This window comes from Plectropomus leopardus, chromosome 19, assembly GCF_026936395.1.
Source record: "Plectropomus leopardus strain MGB_pleo_1.0 chromosome 19, ASM2693639v1, whole genome shotgun sequence".
NCBI classification, from domain to species: Eukaryota; Metazoa; Chordata; class Actinopteri; order Perciformes; family Serranidae; genus Plectropomus; species Plectropomus leopardus.
Genome location: NC_142194.1, coordinates 11,947,433 through 11,972,907, shown reverse-complemented (window position 1 = coordinate 11,972,907; position 25,475 = coordinate 11,947,433). Strand labels below are relative to the sequence as shown.

Below are 25,475 nucleotides of genomic sequence, written 5' to 3'. Positions count from 1 at the left end.
ATTGGGGCAATTATCTGTATTTGCATTTTATTTTAATGATCGCTGATAAAATTACTGAATGAAAAAAAAAAAAAAATTGCCGGGAACTTGCTGTGTTGAAAGTTTCAGTTTTAGACAAAACATTTGCTAAAGGCATTTAAACCAAGTTTTGTGTTGGATTTATATTTCAAATTCTAAATTTCAGCAGAAATATTTTCATTTTAATTGTAAATGCTTCAAAACATCCGTTATCAGTCTCATTAACTTCTAACAATCGGTATAGTTATCTGCCCTGAAAAAACAATATCCGTTAACCCCTACTGCAAAATATATTGCATTATTTGTTAATTAAAATGCACACTGTAATGCAAGGTGAGGAGCAGATAACTTTTAACTCTTCAAAATGCAAAAAAGCTTTACAGCGCAGATTAAAAAAAGAAAAATGTGATTTATTTGAAACTCTAGTTCAGAGACAACCTTAGATTTTTGCAAACTATAGAAAAATTCTCTTACAGTAAAAAACAAAAGACGGCGATGAGCTTCCTCGCCAGCATGTCATTGCAGCTCTTGGCCACTAGGGTTCACTCTGCACCTGCAGATGGACTCCAGCCACTTCCCTCCTCACCACCTTCCTTCCTACCTCCCTCCCTACCTACTGCTTGGTTAGGTAGCCACCACAGAGTGCGTTTGATCGAATCATATGCTTTTCATCTGCAGTGCATGTTTTTGTACTGTGCCAACTACAAAAGACTCACTTTTCCTTTTTCTCTCCCTCTTGCTTCCCCGGCCTCCTTCTAGCCTCTCTCTGAGGCGTCAGAGGAGAAAAGGGAATGTGGATTCAATCAAAGAGCAGGGCAGCCACCTCCTCTTATGATTCACAGCACTTCTAGGCTGACTAAGGAGCGGGGGAGGAGAGGAGGGGGGTGAAACAGAGCGCTCGGTGATTTCAGCTGCGGTTCACGCAAAAAGCCACGTCAATATGACAGCAGACAGTGCAGGCTGTCCTCGCAGGCAGATCCACCCTGCTGCCACATGCAAGGATGGGCCTCCACAGCACATATTACACAGAGGAGGAGAGAGAGCGATTAAAAAAAGGTTGAGTGAGTCAGTGAGAGAGGCTAATGGGGCTGATGGGAGGGAGGGACAAACAAAGGCTTCTGACTCCCATCACAAACATGGAAACCGAGAGATTTGACCACACATGAGTGCTTGCAAACAGTAAAAGGAAAAGACGCCTCACCGGCTCATATTATGAAATAAATAGATGTCCTCTGAAATTTATCGAGGACAAAAAACAGCGTTTCAGCATCGACTCACAAACACACACCTTCTCCTCTCAGAGCATCGCACCCCAAAAGGCACGTCCTCTCCTTTCATTTGAACACTGAGCACACCAGCCTCGCTCAGTGTAAAGATGAGGGCTGGAATACAAAAGACATGTACAGATGGTGCCAGCAGTCTCTCTGCCTCTCCCTCTCCCCTCCCTCCCACTCCTTTAAGAGCAGCAAGGGGCTCAGGCGCAGAGGCAGCTGGGTTTTTCCTCCTTCCCACCCGCTCATGCTCTCTCTCTTTTTCTCCCCCCCCCCTCCTCCTTCCTGCCTCCTGTTCTTGGCAAGGCAGGTGCCAGGAGACAGGCTGTGCTGTTCCTCCAGAGGATTGATCTGACTTTACCACGGCTGCGCTTTAGTTGACAGAAAAGGCCTCTCAGGTGCTCTTCTCCTAAAAACATCACACCCGTGGGTAGATGCATAGATTTGTAGGTTACTTTTAATTAAATATAACCAGGCCCAAGTGCGGCTAATAGGTTTTTACGAGTTTCGCATCGATGTTAGAGTGTCCTGTGGTGTTTCAGCAGCACCCTCCCTCTTCCCTGACCCCCTTCTGATGGAGAGAGTTTTCAATTCAAGGGCCTGGCGACCAGCCAGCATGTTACAGCTCAATTAGGTCCCATTATTCTCATCCAACAAGGGGTAACTTGCACTTCTTCTATGTTGATAAACATGTCTCCACAATTTATCCCCTAACCGTGCCACCATGAGGACGTCTGGCGGAGAGGACGGCATCCTCGTTTCACACCTACATCAACAGCCGCAGGACAAAAACAACAACGGGCCGAGCAGCGAAATGACAATACAAGAGAAAGAAAAGAGGGGAGGGAGAGAGAGAGGGAGAGGGAGAGGGAGCGAGGGGAGCACCAGAGCTGCCACTTAAAGAGGAATTATTCTACCCCACCATTAGATAAAGGGCTTATCACCACACAAAATTATCACCTCTGCTGAGCACCAACCTGTTTAAAGGAGAGGCGCTCTGTCATTGACTCAGAGGATAAACTTCAGGTTTCATATGACAGGAGGAGGAACAGCCAACCCGCTACTCCTCAGTCTCTCCCTCCTCCTCCTCCTCCTCCTCCTTCACCCGAGCATCTCTCAGGACAGTGCGGATGACGAACACAAAAGGATTACTGTTTTTCTTCTCCTCTCCTCCCACAGACGGCCTTTCAATAGACTCGTCTGTTTCCCTCCCTAAGAAGAGCCAAAACTGGAGATAATCGTCTCAGGTGTAGCTCTTCCAAATCACGACGGCCATTCTGGAGTGAATCAAACTGCCGTTTGGTGCTACAGAGCATCCTTTTGCTGTGTTTACATTGGTCTCCCTGGCGGCCATGGGTGTCTGTCTTCCATAAGGAGAGGTGCCTATCCTGTTTGCCTTGTAGATAGTCCCAGAAGGCCCGGCTGAGTCTGAGCCGTATTGATATTCTGGTGCTCAGCTGTGCAGCCTGATGGTCAGCCGCGGCAAAGGGCGGTAAACGCATCTGCTGGGACTAGCTGGGTGGTTCAGTGGCCGGGCCTGCAGCTTCCAGCTTCACTCTCTGTCATAAAGCCCCGGGGAGACGTGACAAATGACATGGACTGCATCCCTGACAGTTGTTCAATGCTCCTTCCAATGGTAATGCTCCCCCACCCCAACTTTCACCGCACACTCAGACAGCAGGCAGAGAGATAAACTGTGCTGATTAAATACCTTGATTCTGCCTCTTTTTGCTCAACCAAAAGAAAAAGGCCCCTTAATTAAAGGGTCAGTCCACCCAAAATTACATGGTGTCGAGCCATTTTGGTTCGCACATATTCTGAGATATCTGTCTCTTGGATTTCTACTTCTACCCCCAAAACAATAGAAGAAAAGAATTTCATTTTTGCTGCTCAGAATAATATTTATTGTAATGTGTCTTTCCAGCAATAAAGTCATTTTAACTCAATTTTAAACAGTTTTGTTGAACAGCCTTCAATGGTTGCTTTTGTTTTCCAGTTTCTGATGCCAGTACAGATTGTTGAGAGTGAACAAAACATGAAAAAAAGAAGCTCTTTTCAGTCATCTCAACTGCAAACCTTCTGCCCACCACGAAACAAAAGGCAGATTTTTCCCAATGTCACTCATATCACAAAGTAACTGAAATGATGTAAACACAGTTACTGTGGCTAATTAACTATAAATCTGTCTGCTGGTGCTGCCGACAATAAAACTCAGACGCTGAGCTATAAATCAAAACATATGCTTTTGATATCTGCGGGGAGACTCCCATTACAACAGCTATTAATCCCTCTTACCAAAGCAATTGTTCTGGTAACACTTTATATTAATATATATATATATAAATATCACCATTAGCTAATTGCTTATTTGCATGCATATTAGTCGCATATTGGCTGCTTATTAGTCATTATAAAGGAAATATTAGTGCATCATTCTGCATGACCATATTCTACAAATATTAGGTCAAGAGTTTTCCTTCAATAAACTCCTAATTACTGCTCAGTTCAGACACCTTCACAAGTATTTAAACCACTGAACCCTCAGCAAACTGGCTTGCTTTACTTTTAAAACACAGCAAAAAAGGCAATGAGCAACTTGATAAAAGGTGTTGCACAAACTGCAGGAAATTATTAGATTTAGAATATTGTTTTTAAAAAAGCTATGTCCAAAATCTTTATCTAAAATTATCTTAAATGTATATTTAAAAATATTTAACAGCGTTATTACTATTTTAGACCTTTTTTTCTATTAATTTCCTTTTTTTTTTTGTTTTTTAACCCTATTCAACAGGTCTATGTCTATTCACTGGCAGAAGTCAGCACATGTACAAATATCCGTTTTATTAAGAATCATTTCAGAGATTGTCAGACATTTCTGTAAAAAAAGTACCGCATTATAACTTTTGGACAGAGTCTGTTAATTGTAGTAGCTGTGTGCTATAACAGATTAACTACATGTGAAGAGGAGGTGGGTTAATAGGTGTCAAACTGCTGGTGAAATAGTTATAAGCAAGTCTTCGCTTTAGACTGGGGAACATAAAGAGTCATTTGAACGCTGATAACACTTGTAGTTTTGTTACTTATTAACTTACTTACTTTATCTTCTAATTACTGCTTATTATCAATTAGCAGTATATAGGAGGTTACTGAAGGAAAACTGTTAGTTAATGACCTAGTATAAGTAGTTGGGCAGAATATGGTCATGCAGGATAAAACATTAATGAGTGCTTTATAATGACTAATAAAGAGCCAGTATGCTTCAAACATGCATGCTAATAACGATCTAATTAATGGTAAAGATGTGAATCTTACAGTCCAGATAAAATGACAAACACATTCTCCCAGTTTTAATCTTGTGTCTCCGTGTTTTGCTTCCTTGTGAGAATTTCGTTATTTGCCAGTTGTAGTATCTAACAGAGCAATGTGGAGAGAGATAGGAAGAGATAAAACAATGTGGCCGAGGTCTAATTCATTCACCTCCCCCTCATCGTCCTCCTCGTCCTGATTTAACTATGAGGGAGATGAGTGTGGCGCCAACAGTCCGGACGCCACTGTGGCTTCGTGTTGCGCTAAACTCTAACCCTGCCCACTTTTAGTTGGTCCGTTTACAGGCAAATGATTTGATTTAAACGCCTCCTTTAACTAGTCACCATTTAAATATTCCATTTTACTGGGAAATATGCCACACAACAGAAACGCTCGAACTCCTTTGTTTATGGGACTTAAATATAAAGTTCATCTTATAAAAACAAATTCCATTCACGTTATATCTAATCAGAATAGATGTGTTTTTGTAACTCGGGTGAGCTTCATAAAAGATCGACAGCAAACACAACGCCACCACTACGATTAAATGTGCTGCATGACCAACCTGTGGGCGAGGATAACCCCACAAACAAGACGAGCCATTCAAAAGGATTGCTCCTTCACTTGCTGCCTCCTCCAAAACATTTTTCTCTGCTCTTCTTTTTCCTTTTGGCAGGAGGACTGTAGGGGAGGCAGCAGGTAAGGCAGATGCCAAGAGCTCTTATGATCCCCGTCCCTCCCCTCCCTCCCTCCCTGCTCTGTATCTAATAGACACCTGCTCCCTTGTCAACCCTGGACTCCCACCTGGCATCGTCCCACATGGCTCGGTCACTAACGTCCACACAAACACGCAGCGCACATCCAGTCATCACATTATCAGCACTACTTCCTCACTTATTCCCAAACTAACTGTAAGTCCAAATATTTTTGCTATAAACCCGCCGGAGAGAATCGCAAACCCCCAAACGGCTTGTTTGAAGACATTTAGCCAGAAGGGCTGAAAGGAGAACAAAGACCATGAGCAAACTAACAAGAACGGCTCTAGTGGGCTGCACTCTTTAGTTTCTGAGGGAGCTCTATTCACATTCTGTTCCTCCCTCCCTCCTCTCTCTCGCTGCCCAGAAAGGTTTGAATGGACACAAGCCTCCTGCAGGCCAAAGTCAATTAAAATAAGAGAGAGTCTGGGGAGCCCTAGTATCCCTGGTTACTGAAAGCACCTAAGAGGCCATGCAAAAGAGCCATGTTTAATTTCAGCCAAAGAATTCCTCACTTATGTCCCGGAACTGTAAAATTCTGGGATTTACCTCATAACACACACAAAACTACACCAATAACTGGTTTCTATGATACTGCTTACAACTGGTGCCAAACTATCCCGCGTAAACTACCGGCTGGGTCGTAAATTATCTCCCACTCCGGCTCGCGGCACTCCGATACCAGAGCCACGGATGCCCGGCTGGCAGCCATCAAAGCCTCGCTTTTGTCTCCTCACAGATGCCACCAATTATTCATCAACGCCAATTTGATAATGGAATGGAAGCGACTCGTCCACCGTGCAAGCTTTTGAGAAACAGGTTACAGACCTGCAACCCATGACAGATCTGTGCTGCTTGTCCATCCATGGGAGGGATGAGCAGATAGTAGGCATGGGCATATCACGGTATAATGTGGACCTTCATCTTTCTATTAACCTCATACTGGAGAAGCTGTATTGAGGATGTTATGCATGCAGTGAGCATCACATGCCCTGGAGGTTACGCTGGGCCGCACTGCATGTGTGAGTAGTGTGTGTTCACATCGGCAAAACTGCCTAATGTCGTAATAACGGTACTTTCACAACTAAAAGCACATATTCTACTCATTCATGTAGACGTGCAAGCCGCATTGTCAAACAACACGTCCTGCAAACGTTTCACAGTAAAATTATATTGTACAATTTTACAGAAACGTTGTCAGTGGGCTTTTATTTTGAAGAAGACAGGAAAGTAGAACAGATAAATTTGTATTTTCTCATGTCTGTGACGGATAAAGACATAAAAACTGTAGTAAAAGGTAAAAATATAGTCAATATTATTATCAAAAGACCATTTTCAATGTCTATTTTTGCTGAAAACCACATGGAAAAAAATGGTAAGACTGTTTCTCTAGATGTGCCGTAGTGCTGCTCATGCTGTCAGTGTGGCTGCTCTAACTTGGGCGCCAAAAAAACCCCCAAAAAACAGGTTCAACAACCCAAGAAGTCTTGGTCTCGGTGATGAGGACAATTTCGGAGAATAAGGAAAATGTGTGTGAGAATATTACCTTTTGCTGACATCTCGTGAGTGTATTAGCGCCGCATACTGATACCGTCATATACCGTGTACCCCAGTGAAAAGCCTCGTAGAGAGAAGCTCACAGGTGGACCGCCTTCAACACATGGTCACCCTCTCAACTCTCCGACACTTTCAGCACGGAAGCAAGTGCAAACTGGGTGTCGTAAAACTGGAGTCTGTAAACCGACTTCATTAGCTCACTTACTACGATCTTAAAGTCTTGTGAGTCATTTCGTGACATTCAGGGCGAGCTATGATTTAAAAAAGCCGATGACGGATGTGTGAAGTGGGAACATGTGAATGTCATGGCCTCCATGTGGCATCAGAACGTGACATATTTCCCCTGAGGTCCCTTAAACATATGCAGTTAAGGGGCTTTTTCCATTAGAATGAATAGACGAAGTAATAAAAATAATCACAATGGCAGTGAGTATGAGGAGAAGTATGAGAAAATATTGTTGACTGAAAGCATTAGAGTTATAAAACAGCCTGTCTATATAGGCCAGACAACCGCCTCCTGTCTGCACCTCATCTTTGTCTGCTGCTTTTTTTTCTTGCATTATTTCCTCTGCTGCTCTCTCTGGGAAGTCATGATGTTGGAGTCTTGTCAATGAGTACTTAGGCCCGATGCCTCATGGGGAGCCAGACTTGCTGGCTAGGTTTTATGGCCCATTTCAGAGCTGCCCCGGCTTAAATACAGCCTCCTGCTGGCCACATGGCCGCAATGTCGTGCCATGTCCATCCGGCGAGGAGAGCGGGAGGGGAAGAGGAGATGGGGGGGAGACTTGGATTCGTGCCAGAAAGGTTTTACTGAGGCCACAAGCATATGTGGCCATGTGGAGGCAAGCGGCACACGGAGAAAAAGAAAATGCTGCGGTGTTTCTGGGTTGCTGTTTTGACATCCTGCGTTCTTTGTTGCAACATCAAAAACCTCTATAGACTGACAGACAGAAAAGCTGTCCCTCTAAACTTCGACTTCAGCATCAAAATATCCAGCCGACCACTTTTTGATGCAAATTTCTATTGACATACATATGAAAATACAGGATTTCTGAATAAAAATAAAAAGTCACAGACATTTAAATAAAATTTGTTCACAGATTCAAGACAAAGATTATACTCTACATCTTTAAAGAAATCCACTTGGCGCCAAGTGAATACCAACTGGGACAAGATACAAAATGCGCCACAATCTCAAGATGATTTATGCAGATCTCATCACTCTGACTGACGTTTCTTGGTCATGGTTACACAGGAACCAAACCTTCGCCTAAGCAGGCCAGTGTTTTAAAGGATAATCTCTCCTGGCACACGCAACAAATCTCTTCATTAAAAACAGGGCAAGCCATTCAGGGTCCCTGTAAAGCACGGAGGTGGAAATCTATAGCATTTCACCCCCCTGGTGAGAATTAATTCCTCCTGCATTAAAGCCAAACATCTCCGCCGACCAGCATTCAGGCTTCAATCTGTTACTGTATGTCGCTCGCTGCTGCAGTAAGCTGATTGGGAGCAAAACTCCTTCCAAACCTGCATCTTTATGTCTTAATTCAGGAGCTGAAATCTGGCAACAGTGTGTTAAAGTGTCTGAGGTCAAGTACTTTGCTTTAATAGCTAGCCATTTTGCAAAGCATGCCATTGTGTTTTACATTTTTGATGCATTTTTTTCCGTTTCAAGAAACTATTTGTAAACAGATTCAATGCCAAACATCAAGTGTGCGTTTCTTGTCAAAGTCAAATTACCATTGTGGGGAAACACAGTTACATTGCAGCCACAGGAGTGCAGCTTGCATTGAAAAAATGGGACTGCATTAGCGCACAGTAATAGAAGGAGAGTAGAACAGACACTGAAGTGTTTGCCATGGCTGTTTGAGTACAAAAGAAGATTGTGATTGTTGGTAGTTGTTATGGTGACAACACACATCACAATTACTAGTCTGATAACTCCAGTTTAGCCAACTGACACACCTTTTTAACTTATTCAATGGAAAAAACAGCCATACACCAATCAGTCTCAATCTCTCTCTCTCACCGAACTAAGACTAACATTAGCTTCATTTCCAAGTAAACGCCTCATAAAACGCACTTCATTCCAACTCGACAAAAACAAAATTAAACACACCACAACTGCTGGTCACATGTTAGTCACCAACTCTGGTTTCACCAAAATAAAACCTTAATTTGCCTATTTAGGTGTGAAAATATGCAGATTTACACTCAGCTACAGTTTTCATTTAACATAGACAAAAATGTAATTAACAGCAACAAAGGGAATGGCAAAATAACAGCCGCAGTAACACTTTAAAAGAAAGCAGATTGCTTATTTGAAAACGTAATGTTACTACTCCACTGCTTGTTTGGTCGTTACTGCAAAACCTCACCTTAGTAAGTTGATTGATCAACTGCGAGTTGATTTGTGTATATGGACGTAATACGAGGTTAGCCCGCTAAAGCAGCAATGGCTGCCGCTCTGACCATCCTGCTCTGCTCTCCGCTGATTTGAATGGAAATTTCTGTTCTACTCTCACTCTGTTACTATGGGATCGTCACATAGTGATCATGTAAAAAAAAACTTGCAGACTTCATGTTTCATTCTTTTTTCCTCATTTTTAATATCAAACTTTGACTTATTGTCTCGTTCTCTTGTTACGTGTTACATGAATTCACTTCACGTGATTAATATGATTCACTTTAGATAACTTAACCAGAGTTTCAGGAATGTGTCAATTTATTTTTATACTGTTTCGAAATGAATGGAAGCCAATGGAAACACACAGTTTTTTAAAAAATCTGATTCAGTACAGCATGCATTTAAAAGCTGAGCACAAATATAATGCACACATTATTTGTTATGAAGGAGCTAAAACTTGCAAAAATACTTCAAAACATGGTCCTTTCAAAAGACAAAAAGCATCTTTATTGACACATAAAAGATGAGGCAAAGTCTTCATACGACAGACACTTGACAAGATAAATCTTCACAAAACGTGTGTGACTGACGGCCCTTTCACCTGTCCACACCGAGGATCCTGAAACTCTGCCAACTGTGCTGTGAGGCCGACTGCACCGCCACAGAGTGCGCTTTAACCGTGCACTTCAACCGTGCACTCCTTCAACCAGATTAACAGATGAGCAGACCTGCAAAGAAGCAGCTTACAGGAGCCAGACTGTTTCCCCGAGCAACAGGCTGCTATTAACGAAGGCCCAGCCTTAAGCCCTCGTCTACAATGATACTAATTAGGCACGGAGCAGATGTGCCCGGACTCGTGCCCACCTCAGGGTGCTGGGCAGGGCCGGCAGTGTCACGGCGGCATACGCTGGTGGCTGATTCACCTGCGACCTTTTCACAGTGGGCCTGGGGTCAAAGCCTCCCTTTAGAGGTACAGTAGGAACAGACAGTGGTGGGGCCTGGGTCGCGTCCCAGCACCCCTCTGGGCTCATTAGAGTCATCCATATGTGCAACAGAGCAGCATTTGAATAAAAAGCATCCTCACGATAAACACTCAGGCCAAATGGAAACACTCAAACCTTATCCATTTTACACAAGACGAGATCATTCTTTACTGAATTTCTGTACTAACAGTGTGTTTGGCCTTAAACAGAATGAAAAAATGATTTTACAATAATGTCAGCCGAACACCGACAAACTTTTCGAATGTTTTCACTGTCGCCGACACATTTCCAATGTCTGAATTATCAAAAACAGAGAAAGATCCGTACACTTTAGCTTCCCTTGGAGCTTTTATTAAGCTACACACAAGTGACGTTTGGAGCTAATAGCTCTTCAGACCATAACATCAGGAGAGTTTTACTAGTTTTGGCACATTCCCATGATTGTTTGGTGTAAAGTGGTCATAAAACTGAGCAGAGCTGTCAGTCTTTTTCTTGTCTTAAAGTTATGATAAATTCATAAATGACCATACTGTCGTAAGTTTTTAGTTTTGGCTCATGCAAATACTGAAGTTAGATGACATAAAAAAATGTCTACAGCCAATAGTTGCGCTCTCTCCAGCACCAAATAGGAAGCAGCTAACAGGGTAGAGAGTACAGATGGAAACAACAACAAGTCTCTGTTCTCTTCTTCTGTGGAAAAGGAGGAGAAACTGGGGGAGTTCTGAAGTTGGTGTTTAAGTCTGTGTGTATCCGATGCACTCACCAGCCCTTATTTTAGTGAGAAATCTATATTTTTGAAAAGATTCGCCTCTCAATTCCACAGTCTCCTCAAAATAAAATAGCGCAGCTAACCAACGGGGCTTACAGCAAGTTAAGGCAAGAAAATCCAAAAGTTTGGACACAAATACAGTTTATCTTTTTGGATTATACGGATGCAGAATTGACAAGAATACTGTAGACATATGAAATCTTACGTCATATTTCCTAAAGGGGGTTTGCTGTAATATTCTCCAACGGAGCAAGATGGGAAATAATCTCAGAAGAAATTTAGTTGTCATCTTGCAAATAGTGAGCCTGCATATCTTCAGTCTTTGATAAATCTTATAGTATGTGACTAAAAACTGCAAAAACTGTCTTGAGATGTAAGAGGTTCAGACGGTTAAAGTCTTCTAGAAGTTCTACTGTATGGTAGGCTTTTTTTTCATTTTCATCTCAGTCCTTCAAACTGTATTCCTGCATTTCTATTCACGTCTTAATGATTTTAATGTTTATTTAGCACTGCAGTTAATGTCTTTCATACTGTAAATGTCTTTTTAAAAATGTATTTTTCATTCTATTTAACTTAACACATTCTTATTGTCTTGGTTCAGTTTCTGGTATTTTGTTCACATAAAAATAACATTAAGATATAAATTTTATACACGTATAATTTCATTTTCTACATTTTCAGAGGACTTAAACTCTGTAGCATATGTTTACTAAACCAACCAATTTGCTATATTCTCCTGTATGCTTGTTGTCGCCTTACAGCGAACATTAAGGTTTTATCACATTATTGTGACTCTGAGGTAAGCTCTGTTCACAACTCCTGTTTTTGTACGACAATGTGTAGAGGTGGGGGTGGTATAATTAACATACAAATCACCAAGACGAACAAGGCATAAACTTTGTTAATAGCGTCAATGAACAGCCGTGAAAACAAGTGTGAACTGTGACGCAGGCAGGATGATAAAAACAACATGTGTGACATGCTTCATACTGTAAAACTCTGACACAACACAACAGCAGCCATGTAGCTTTTCTGAATGACCAACCGAGAAAAAAAAAGCACATCTGATGTCATTCCATGTTCAGTATGTCGACACGGTCCGCTGTGAGGACATAATGTAAGGACTGGGATGAGGATGATTGGGTTGGATTCAGCCAATGTGCATGAGTTTCCTGTGCGACACACACGAGTACCTGAGTCAGACTGACACCTCCTGCAGCAGCTGGTTTCTGTAGGGTTCAAATTTTTACATTTTACTGGTCTTTACAAACACGTCTGGGATATTCAGTGAATGACAGACATTTGTGTTGCTCCCTTATCCAAACATTAACCTATGAGATGACGGGATGCTTGAGAAATATAGTCACAGACTGTCTGAAAACCTACAAAGAAGAAGAGAGAATGACTGAACATACTTAGTTTCAAATTAGCAAAAGTATGGATGTAATGAACTTGTAAAAAACTTTAATTATACTTTTACTGTGCCGCTGTACAAAATAATATTATCTGGTGCAGGCACTCACAGGATTGTGGATCGCATCACAACATTCCTGCTACAAACACTGCAACAACTGCTAATAAGTATTGTTAGTATTAGTTATTGTTTCCTATGGTGCTACAACACCATAGGATATTTGCTAATCAATGAGCCGACTCGTCTCTATTACTATTAACAGACACATTTTCAGTATGTAATGCAATGTAAAATGGCATTTTCAAACAAAAACAATCTAGGTTTTAACACTGTTTCAGACATTATCTCTGTGTTTACTAACATGCCTGAAAATCACATAACCTCACGTACACTGGACATGCACATGCCGGTATAAAGTGAAAAATAGTGTCTACTAAATGTAGGGCTGATAACACTACTTGACATGGGAATTGTTGAAAATCTCTCAAATAGCAGTTTGCCTCCTGCACATGTAGGCAGTTCTAAGATGCAATATTCAGGACAGAAGAAAGGACAGATGTGACTGATAAGTGCCAAAAATGAAGCGAAAGTGGGCGTCTGCTTCATTGTTTTCAAAAGTCCCTGTTTCCCCCCTCCAGACTACAACGCAATTCTTTTTCAAACAAAAACGGTGTCAACAGCATTTTTAAAAGTCTCTGTTTTAGTGGTTTAGAAACACTAGAGTAATGTGGACACTCGGCGTCAACATAGCAAAAGTTGCATACTTTAAAAATGAAAGTAGTGATGCGCAGGTCGACCCACAACCCGCGAGTTGGGCGGTACAGTTCAGCTTGTAGAAAATATTGCTGGTTTTGGGTGGGCAGGTAATTAAGTGATAAAGCACCGTGCAATAAAAGCAAATTATAAAAAACTTGAAGAAACACCACCATCTCTTCTCCTCTCACCATCTCTCTCAGTTTCTCTCCCTCAAACACGCAACAATAAGCTGCGCTTAGGCTTTCCGATATCTGGTTTTTGACCAGAAAAATCTGTCTGATATATTTAAATCTCTCATAATGCAAGGTAAAATATTTCCCTCTGAAAATATGTAGGCCTAACACTGAATTTTAACAGCAAGTGTCTCTCAGTCAACACTGAATCCCTTAAATATGCATTTAACGTCAAGCAAACCATGTAGTTTATCAGCTGAGCGCTCAAGATCATACTTGGGTGAGTACTTGCTGTCCTCCCATGTTTGCACTTTTTAAAAAGAAAACGCACATTTTAAATTATGATATTTACTGGAAATGACATACAATACAGCCAGCAGCAAGTAGGTTATTATGAACAATGGTCATTTACCACACTTTCGCCTCCGGTCAGCAGGCTTTGTTCAGGTCATTGGTAAATGCATGTGTTGGCGAATCGGGCTGAGTATTGACTCTCATAGCAGGTCGGGTTGGTGCGGGATTTCAAAAAACTGACCTGCTCATCACTGTCGAGCACTTAACAAGGTTTGATCGTAATTCTATGATATACAATGATAAGTATTGCTTATGTGTGCAGGGGGATTGTGGATTGTGGCATAGATGTGTGGAGGAGGAATTATTGATGCCGTTTAAATCTCTGTGGTTCACCTATACAGGTCGATAAAGGTCATAGATTACTTAATGCCTCTCTAATGTGCTGCTTTAGCATCATCCAATACCGTCATTCGTAATCTCTTGTTACTGCCTCAGCCTAATTTTCTGGTTCTTTACCAGTTACGGATGCACATCGCCCTCATCTGACATCTGAAAGCATCTTTTTTTACCTGCTTTCTGAACAAAACATGTAAAACATCATTTAAAGTCTTAAAGCTGTTTCTGTAGGAGGTAACCATACTGTATAAAAGAATTGGACGCAGCCTTTGGGTCTGAAAAGTGAAGTCAATGTGGTAGTGCCTTAAACCTGCATTCTTTCTAATGGCCAGCTGGGGGCGACTCCACTGGTTGCAAAAAGTGTTATTGTATAGAAGTCTGTAAGAAAAATAACTTACTTGTCACTTGATTTATTACCTCAGTAAACATTTTTCTAATGAGTTTATGGTCACCAGCGTCAAGACGGTACAGTATGATATTCCAACATATTCTCATACAAAGTCGTAACATATTGCTATTGTAGTCGTCTACGTATTACGCTTTTACAATCTTACGCCAAAAGCACGGTCAAAGCGACAGTATTTTACAAGTTTGGAATGAGAACCGGCTGCATGTTTATATTGTAAATTATGGTCCCCTTGTAGTAATATAGATGATATAGCAGGGTGTGCTTTAGGGCACGCTAAGGGCAAGTGATAAGTCAGCTCAATCCAGTCTAAATATGGTCACTTCCGGCTCCAAAAAAACAAGACGGCAATGGCCAGACTAAATACTTCAAAACAAAAGTCCACAAACCAACGGGTGGCGTCACAGTGGCTACACCCACTTCTTTTTAACAGTCTATTAAGGTAACTCACTCTGCTGTAGATACACATCAAGTTAAGTGTTTCAGCTGCTCTGCACTCTGATACCTGATCCCCAACAAAAGTATCATTACTTTCCACCTATGGGATTGATCATAAATTAAGATCAAATAACAGTGCAGCCACTGAAGTCTGCTTTTGGTTGCTGTTGTTTGTACTTTAAAGGACTTACAGTGAGAATAACAAGTAGGCGGATGCGCTTGTGTTCCTCTTTGATGTGTCGGAAACTCTACCGACGGTTACACCTGGCATATCAATGCAATCTCAATACTCTGATTGTTATTTTCAGAGATCACATCACACTTCATCACATTTCTGTGACAACTATGACATGAAAAATATACATCTTTGAAGCACACTTTCACTACCCTCCTCTTCTGATCTTTGGAGGATTCAGTATTAAAAGTCATCAAAATCCTATTTTGGGTGTGATTGGAGGATCACAATATATAAAGAGGTGTAAACCAACTGCATCCTCTAATAACTTATGGCTGGATGTTATTTCATTAAAAAAAACTACATGCAAACAGTTTGCATGATCTGCAGCTGCACAAATGTTATCAACTGCTCTTGCATGCCAATTACTGTTATTCTGATTCGGGGCTTTATCGAAAAAGCTTCAAAGAAAAATGTCAGCGCATTTTCGCAACTTGGTGGATAAAAAAACATCTCCAATACAGAGAACAAGAGATTCATTGAAGCTGACAAAACAACAGTAATGAATAGTTGGAAGTGTGGAGGGCTATGGAGCTAGCCAGACGTCTCTTTACCAACACCGCCTGTTGCAAAACCTCTCCTGTCTTAGCATGTTGGGAGCTGTCCCACACACACATTTTAGGAAAAACATAATTGAATAATTGCCCAAACCAGGACTTTACTGTACAGCTAAACAAAACCCATCTTAGTGGAGAGAAAGCTGAGTGAACAATGACGAAACCAACTTGCCAGAATATAATTCTCAAGTGAAGTCAACACTGTAGGAGTAAAAGAAAAAAGCAAAAACAGACTTTCTCTCTTAACAGAAACTCAAAGGAATACTAAATCTTTTGCTTGACTCGAGTCAGAAAAGTAGCTTGCTCCTTTAGTCACAACAATCAGTCATAATTTATCAAAAAATCCTCCTGCAGCATTAGGGCTGTGTATCAGCCGAAATAAGCCAGTTCCTTTAGTATTTGAATGTGTCCAGGCAAACTAATCTCGCATTCAAACTTTCTTTTGAAAGAGGTCTGATCCTGGACCATCCAGACTCCCAGACAGTCTAAAAACTTTCTGTGGCTTTCATATCTGCCTGGTTAGCAATGGTCACTGACACCAAAATGGCCTGCCTTTTTTGTTCAACCATTAGATAACCTTAGCAGTGTGATGCAAACAGTTATCCCTGTCGTGTGTGTGGCCGCACTAACTCTCACAACAACCCACAAGTGTGATGTATTTGATGGAGTTGGTAGTCGAACTTTGCTGTTTCAGTGCACTGATTACATTTTTGACAACAATGTTTATTGTGAAACTGTGAAATACCCTTCCTCCATTACATGTCCCAAGTATGTGATGACCATATATAAGGGATAGGTTCACTGTATATTACATATGGATATATATAAAATCGGCCTACATAGAAATATTGGAATTAGGGATGGGCGATTTGGCACTAAAATATTTCAAGGAATTTTTGTGATAAAGATATTCTTGATGACATGACAAAATACTAAAAAATATGAAAAAATGTAAATTGATTTCCCGAATATATAATTGCAACAAAATACAGTTATAGTTTTACGTGTCAGCGTAAACATTTAAATTGATTAACATTAAAATTTGTCTTCAAATATTCCGTAAAAATTAAACAAACATTTCGGGCTCTGCTAAAAATTCTACTTTTGAAAAAAATTTGGAGCCACGAGGAGGCGGAAAGAACACAGAAGTCGTTTATTTATCTGTAAAGTGCAGAAATTGAGTGTTGAATGATGTTTTGATACTTCTTTTTGCCGTGACTCTGCATCACTATTCAAATCCATTATAAACTTCTGTGGATGAAGGAGCCAACAGACAGGAGGTAACTAAAATCCAAAAGATAGGTTTTTGATGATGTATTCCTTTAAACATAAACATGTGCATTAGCATCTCAATGCAGTCAAATGTCCAACATTTAAACTTGTTGCTCTTCCTCAGTGCACCGCATACGATTGCACCACCAGAGCACTGAACCACTGATCTGAAACCGGCGAATTACTACATAGGGAGAAAATCTGTGCGTGTCTCTGCAGCGAGCCTGAGCTGTGTGGCACAGAGGGGAGTGGGTGTGATAAACTGCCAAGAGTCTCGCGGAAAACGCCGCCTCAAGTAGGTCAGCGCGACTCAGAGAGATAATCAAGGCCATTTTGACCCCTTCTGTGTGAGCTGTAAGTGGGTCAAATGCAGCAGTCAGCTGTTGCAACTCTATCACGCAGGGCGCTGCGAGGCACTCGTCATACTGTCAAACCCCATTCCGTTAGTTTAAGACGTGGCAGGGTGCCCGCCTGCACCCACCAATGCAGGAGTCAACCCTCTATCTGCCCCCCCCCACCCCCAGGGGTGAAATAATGTGAGGTTACTCTCAGCAGCAGCAGCAGCAGCAGCAGCAGCAGCAGCAGATCCACCTTCTCTCTTGTCACTGAATACACCCCCTGCAAACACAACCCTCTTTAACTGTTGTCTCCTCCTTTTGACAGCTCACAGCTTCGCAGCTCACTCCTATTCACAACAGCGAAAACTCCCCCCTCCACGTCTAAAATGCCACCCGCATTTCAACCAGACTAACTCCAGCTACGTCCCTGCTTATTTCTCACTCTTCACTGCACAGAAAAAAGGGGAAGTCGTGTCTAGAAACACTTCTGAGCACAAATCTGCAACAGCAGAACAAAGGCGATACAGGGCAGCCTTAATCTCTGCACTACTGAAGCCAGCAGCTATTTTAAAGCTCTTTCTCTGTGTCTCTCTATCCCTCCCACCTTCCTCTCTCCTCTCTAACATTCTTCCTCTCTCTCTCTCTCCCCTCCCTCTCTCTTCCCCCCACGTTTCCCTCGGTGTCTCAGGGCAGCAGCTTCTCTCTGTTTTCCTCTCCTCTCCCTGCGTGTCCAGTGACTGACTGCACAATACACATCAATTATTCATGGCTGCTCTCTCCGTTTCGCAGGCAAAACCAATCACAGATGGAGTCATTGCTAATGGGCTCCTGCTCTACTTGCCACCGGCTTCTTTGCACTCAAGCAACAAATACCCCAGAGACAATGAGAGGGAAAACAGGGATAAGCTGTAAAAAAAAAAAAAAAAAACTTCATACAGGAATAACAGCTACAAGGAGGAGAAGAGGAAGACACACGTTTGTGGTCAGAGAAGAAGAAAGGTATCGTCACAAATAATTCAGCAAGACTGGGAAGCCGGCTTCTGCAGCAGTAAAGGGGTAAAGACAGAGAGGAGGGGAGGGAGGGAGGGGGGACACAGGGGAGACAGGGGGGGGTGGGGGGGGAGGACAGGCAGAGAGGGAGAGAGAGAACCAAATGCTTATCTCCTCACCTCGGATGTATGCAGCAGTTATTGATGTATCTTCTTTTTCTGTCTAGTGATCCATTGCTTGCTCTCCCAATACACACATCACACAGAAGCAGCCACAGCCACTTCGCCAGAAGGGAGAGAGGGAGGGGAGGCAGGGGAGGAGGGAGGAGGGAGGGAGGAGAGGGGGAAAAAAATGCAGGCAGCTCACATTTCAAACCTGCAAAGGGGGGTGGTGCCTAATGTGCTAGACAGCCTGTATCTTGGCCCGCGTCCAGAACAACGAGTAAAAGAAGCCTCAATCAATTCATTTAAAGCAACGTCTGGTACAGGGGAGATGCACGGCTAGTCTTGCCGAAAAAGTGGCGACACAAGCGGTTCAGGTGGTGGTGATTTCAGCCCCCCAAAACCTTGTCTTTGCATACAGTCGACTTAATCCATCAAACTAGTCATTGTAATTAAGGGGCATGGAGGAGGAGGAGGAGGAGGCTGGGTATTGTGGCTTCCTGATGCGCAGAGGGTTGGAATCAGAAAGGGAGGGGCCAATTAGACCACATTTGTCTTTCAGCACACATGAGCCATGGTAAGCTTTTGGATAAATAATTACACACATATAAAACATGTAAACTGCATGTTGACGCACCACCTGAGGCGGTCTGGAGCTTCTATTGTCATCTGAAAATAAAAAAATACTTGCACTCACCGGCAGCGATTCAGGTGTCAAATTAGTGCAATCTGTAGCTAAAACACAATAATATGCTTTTAATTGGAGACATAAGCTACAATGTGAAATTAATTCTAATATACAAACATCTGATTTTGTTGCACATCAAATTACAGAGCCATATGGAGTGGCTGAGGATGCTTGCGATCACCTCCTGCTGCCACAGACATAATAACTGCGACAGCTACATAGAAGGACAGACAAGCTCAGCAGCTTTTATCTCTCCTGTCTGTAGTTGCTCTCCTGGTATTTACTATCAGCTAAGTGCACAGCAGATGACTTACAGCCCTGAACCCCGACTGCAAGTTAACACATCCATCATAGCTGCCTGGAAGACTTCACATACAGTGATCATACAGTGTAAAACACACTGATGGTCCAAAGTTGACTTAGTGTAGATTTATAGCTTCTGTGGCACTCCTATATAAAACACCTTTAACCTCGTAAACTCTGGCAGAGGTCCATCTCTACAAACTACAGAGGCCAAGCTTTTAAAAAGTGTCTTAAATACTGCACGGAGACTCAAAAGTTTCAAAATATACTAAATGTACTGCATTGAATTTTGGACATTTTTATATAAAATGATGTAGAACACATCTAAATTGTTTCCATCTGATGTAATAGTGCAGCCGTAAATACACAGCATCTTCGGTTTGACTAAAGTAACATATCTTACAGAATATGTCTACATTTAAGGACTGCTGAAGGAATACTTGTAAGTGTTTAACAAAAGCAAAATTATTTCCAAACATCTGTTTACAAACTCTCACACAATATGTGTAGTATGTCTCATTTATTAAGTCGTATGCTCAGTACTTCCCTGTCCAACAGAGAACTGAACTCTACAGAGCCAGACTCCATTGACAAAAACAGTAATTTTACCTTCGCTGAAAGTAAGCTGCTGGTCAACCGCTGCGTCGATCAGTTAGTTTGTTTGTGTTATGATGTGACTTTGGGGAATCTGAACTAACTGTTTAAAACACCAAAGTTACACAATAAGACAAACAAACGAACTGATCGAGTCAGTGGTAGACCAGTAGCTAGCATGTTCAGCAAGGGTAAAATGACTGTTTTTGTCTATGAAGTCTGGCTTTAAAGAGAACATAGATAGGTTTCTATTTCAGTTTGGTTTGAAATAGTAAGGTTTAGCAAAAATTAATGTGCGTGTGAAATACTGAGCATATGACTGGATAAATAAGACTTGGATTATACTGCACGAGTTGTTTAATGTAAAACGTGGACCCCCTATGATTTCGATTCATTAAGAATTTTCTGTGAGAAAAAACAGTTTTCTTCAAAAATTCAACATATCACGGGGTGAGTAATTGATATATGAATGGTAATTTAGAGGGCGAAGTATTCCTTTAAGGGCAGATTTAAAGAGAAATCCATCACATTCAAGAGAGAATATCAAATCAAGAAAATAAATCCAAACTTAACAGATAACATCAAGTAATAATTAATAATGAACTTCCACTCCGGTGATTCAGAAAATCTGCATTAATGGTTCACTTTATCTTGTAAATAACAGCACAGACCTCCCCTTTAATGATTATATTGTATGAGGACTTGACTAGACTAAATACAAAGTTATAAGTTAAAACAGAAGGTGGAATGAATGAAAAGTTTTTGCACTAAAATAATAGCGGACACAACTCGAGGAACCATGGCTGCCTCATCACCATCTGAAATAAAGCTTCCATACATGGAACAAAAGTCTCAAATGTGCATTTATATCTGATTAAGTAAAGGTTGTTTATTTCTCAACTGGTGCTGACAGTCAAACTCGGCCACCAACAATGTGTTATTCTCTATTTAGGAAAAGCCGCAGCTAAACTATATGTTGAAGCACACTGGGTGGAGAGACGTACCAAAAAGTATAAAAAAAACAAAAAAACATTTTCGTGTGGAAACATCTGGGAAGAGAAATTACAGCCTTTCAGGATTATGTGTATGTGTATGTGTGTGCATGTGTGTGTGTGTAACCTCTGTATTGTGTGTATAATCAGAGACTTTTCCACAGCTCAATGACAACACGTCTGACCTCCGCGTCTTCAGCAACACTTCACTGCAAGGCCGATGTATGATCAGCACTTCAGACTACAGCTTAGAGGAAATTTACATTACATTTGCACTCTAGCGAACTAAAGAATTCAACCACTTCAAGTATCTAAGCATAAAAGCTTCAAGGCACACTTGAAAAATATTCATCTTAACCTTAACAATTTTCTTTGAAATTATTGAGAACTACGGCTACTTAACCGTCTCTGGAATTTCCATTAAAACAAAATCAATATTTTGAAATAAGAGTACATGATGATAATGTTCCTCTTTCCATTTCGTTTCCACTCCAAACACTTTTATACCTAAAAGTCTTTTCTTAGACTTAATATTTACCTAATGTTATGTGTCTTGTACTTCATTTTAACCACTTACTTAAAGGGACAGTACGCCTCAAAATCATGAATACGTACTTTTCCTCTTACCTGTAGTGTTATTTATCAATAGAGATTGTTTTGGTGTGACTCGTCGAGTGTCGGCGATATCGTCTGTAGAGATGTCGGCCTTCTCTTGAATATACTGGAACTAGATGGCTCGGCTGGTGGTGATACATTTTTTTTTGCAAAAAATTAAAAAGCAATATCTCTTTCCAGAAATCATCACCCCGTTTCCCAAGATAATCCACAGACCTTTCTGTGAGCAGTTTCATGTAGGAACTATTTTCTGTCAACCGAACTACACCCGCCTATTTTTTAAATCCTGTGCTGTCATAAGCACAAACCTCTCATCCACGAGTAGATGCATGCTTCTTTCTGCGTGGTGGTACGGTTAGTGGCTGTAGTTAAGTAGAAAGAAAATAGTTCCTACTTGAAACTGCACTCTAAATCTTCTCCCCAACTGTATCACTACGCTGAAGGAAGCGCACGTCTACTGCTCCTGACAACACGGGATGTAAACAATGATGGCGTCCTGTGAGCAGTAGAAGCACACTTCCTTCTGCGCAGTGATATGGTTGTTGGGTGTAGTTCAGTATAGAGAAAATAGTTCCTGCGTGAAACTGCTCACAACATGGTCTGTGACTTATCTTGAGTGAGCCGGTCATGATTTTTGGAAAGAGACATTGCTGTTAAATTTCAAATGTATATTTTTGGCACTTTGAGCACCACGAGCCGAGTGCCACCTTGTCCCATAATATTGGAGGGAAGGCAAACATCTCTGTGACTGATATCTGTAGACTACACTGACTGACACTGTATTTCTCTGTCAACTCTGCACACACAGAAACTGTAGCATTTCTGCACGTTGTAAATACTTTAAAGCCATCTAAGACAAACTTGTGATTGAAAAATTATAGATATATTCACTTGGCAAATAGTCATGATTGATATTCTAAACTGATGTTTGGATCTCTATAGTATGAAGCTCATATGCCTGATGTTGATCTTCAATTGCAAACATACACAACATTTCCTCCCACACAACCACAAGTCCCACCGCAAAATCAAATCAACCAAACAAGATAAAACAAAGGATAAAAACTGTGTTGCTGAGATGTTTTTTTTTCTTTTTTTATCATGCTGACACTGTTAACTACAACCCACGTTGTCTTCTGATCAAACTTGAAAGCCGCCCTGCATGTGTAAAACGAGTGTAGAGACAAACCAGCCTGACAGAGCGAGAGCTGAAGCCCAACTAATTATCTGCTGAATAGCTGGTTTACCAGGCGTTTGTTACATGAGAGAATGAAGTGAAAAACTTCGACTGGTTCCCCCCTCCCTCTCTTATAAGTTGGTGCCTCCTTTCATTCTTTAGAGCCGAGGAATTCCAAGAGCTTGCTGAGGCGCAAACGATTGGGAATGTGCCGCTCTGACCCTCTTGGAGGAAAAAAATCGTGATTAAGCGTTTTGTCGACGCTCTCAAAGCGGACTGAACCATCCTGCAAGACGGGGTGTGTGACGCTGATGAAAGAAGCCTAAGCGGGCTTGTAATGTACCCTGTGATGGAGAGAGGCCCTGATGAGTTTATCCGCACTGAGCAAGTGATCTCCCCGCTTTGATGTCGCCACGGCCTCACGTGCGTGGCTTCGCCCTGCGGTAAAGACAGTCCAAGTAATCACAGATTAATAGAGCAGGCTAATCTCATTCACAAAGAGGTCACTACTAGCAGACAGACGCCCCTCCCCCAGCTCAGCCCGAGCATTGTGGGCCGCTTGCAAAAAGGCAAAACAGGCCGATCACCCTGAGTACATCCATTAACCCTTTAACAACTGGATTGACATCAGTTTTCTTGCATTCAGACGTCTTTCACAAGCGTTTAAATGTCTGAAAACTGAGAAAACTGGTTTGAGTTCTTTAAAAACATGGAGGAAACATAGTGAGCAACATGGCAAAAAATGACCCACAAGCTGCACAAAAATTTTAAAAGGTGACACGGAAATTATCTGAAAATAAGCTAGGGGGGATTATTAGATATAATCAAAAAACAGGGGGGAAATGTAGAGAAAACTGTACATGTATATTTAAAATTATGTTACAGAAAAAAATGGTAGCAATTTCTTGAGGTTTTTCTTTCTTTTTTTGTAACATTTTTTTCTTATTATTTTTTGCTTATTTTCAGGTATCTTTTTGCTCATTTCTTGCTATTTTTTGTGGCAATTTCAACTTAATTTGCTTGTTGCGCTCCTGCCGTGTTTTCAAAAGAAATCAGGCCAGTTTGCTCTGGTATCAAAGGGTTAAAGAGTACTATTCACTAAATCACACTGTTCGTGGAGTCAACACTTCTAAACTGCTCACGTTGCTATAATTCAGGTACATATGCTAACTGATGAAATCAATAGGAGGTGATAATGAAGTTTTCCTCAGGCGGGAAGATACATATTGCTTATGTCATTAGGATCAAGTTTTTTTTGCCCTTCTAAGCTTTTTTCTTAACAAACTAATGTCTTAAACTGTTGGGGGCATTTCATGATGAATACATTTGTCAAAGCTACAACCTGTTTCAGCTGTAAGTTGCCTGTGAACATTGATTTCCTCCTGCTGAAATCAGCTCTGGCCTCGCCTCAGCAGCAATTTCCCCCCTCAATTTTCTTTCATGTTCGGGAGAGGAATTTAGATGACATAACAGAAATGCAATAGCTCGACCACGCCGTGTGTCAGAGCCAAGACAAGTTAGGCCTGGTTAAAATGGGACACCAAATCTGATTTACTTATTAGCGCTCAGCCATTGACCTGATGTCCTCTGTGGCAGACGGCCCCGCTCGTATAACTACCAGAGATCTCGCCCCCCTCCCGCCCACTTTGAACAGAGATTTTTAGAGCAGATTACAAGATGCACGATGTGACCGAGCAGCCCAGTGGTTATTGGAGTAAGATTTGGCTTCAAACACTCCCTGGACACTTTTTTAAGTGTTTCTTTTTCTTTTGAGAAAACTCCCAGGCTTTGGGCTGCACAAGCCTTTTTTGTTAGCAGAGATAAGGAACAAACATAAGGTGGAACAGTCTCAAGCTGTCTGTATCCAGAACAACAAAAAAGCTTGTTATGCAACAAATGGCAGGCCACTCATGACTGAGCAGAGAAAAACCTTGGATCACATCCAAAAAAACTGTCAGATTTGACTAAATTAATTAAAAGAACATCATGAGCAGGTCACTGTAGTCATTTCAACATAGAACAAAGTATTCAGTTCCTTTACTAAAGTAAAAGTACTAATATCCACACTGTGAAAATACTCTGTTAAGAGGAAGAATTACTGCATAAAAAATATTATTATGTAAAACTAAGTAAATATAATCAGGAACATGTATTTAAAGTATGAAAAGTAAAAGTGACCAATTCAGAAAAATCTAAAAAAAAACAAAACAAAAACAAAAGCCTGAAAATTCAAAAATATAAAAAAAATTAAAATGAATTAAGTGTTTATCAAAATAGTTGCCAGAGTATCCGATTCAGGGAAAACACTGGTCCAAAACTCTAAACTATCAAAACGTTAAAAAATAAAAAATAAAAAATGAAAAAATCTAAATGTTTATCAAAATAGTTGCCAATTAATTTTTTTAATAAAAAATCTTAATTTATAAGGTAACATTTAACTAAAGCTTTCAGATAAATGTAGTGAAGTAAAAAGTGCAATATTTTCCACTGAAATGTAGTGGAGTACAAGTACAAAGATGGATAAAAAAAAAAGACTCAAGTTAAGTACAAGTACCTGAAATTTGCACCTAAGTACAGTACTTGAGTAAATGTACTTTGTAACAGTCCACC

The 25,475-nt window shown here is 41.1% G+C and overlaps 1 protein-coding gene across 6 annotated transcripts in view; it reads right to left on the bottom strand.

Moving 5' to 3' along the window:
• LOC121958533 (zinc finger MIZ domain-containing protein 1-like) overlaps positions 1 to 25,475 on the bottom strand; it is a 152,438-nt gene that overhangs the window by 15,864 nt on the left and 111,099 nt on the right. Inside the window, exon 1 of one of the 6 annotated variants that reach the window (XM_088070065.1) lies at positions 18,515 to 18,646. The exons of the other annotated variants lie outside the window; for them this stretch is intronic. The gene's annotated coding sequence lies outside the window, so the exon portion shown is untranslated. Of the gene's footprint in view, positions 1 to 18,514; positions 18,647 to 25,475 lie in introns of those variants that run through there. 6 annotated transcript variants of the gene reach the window in all.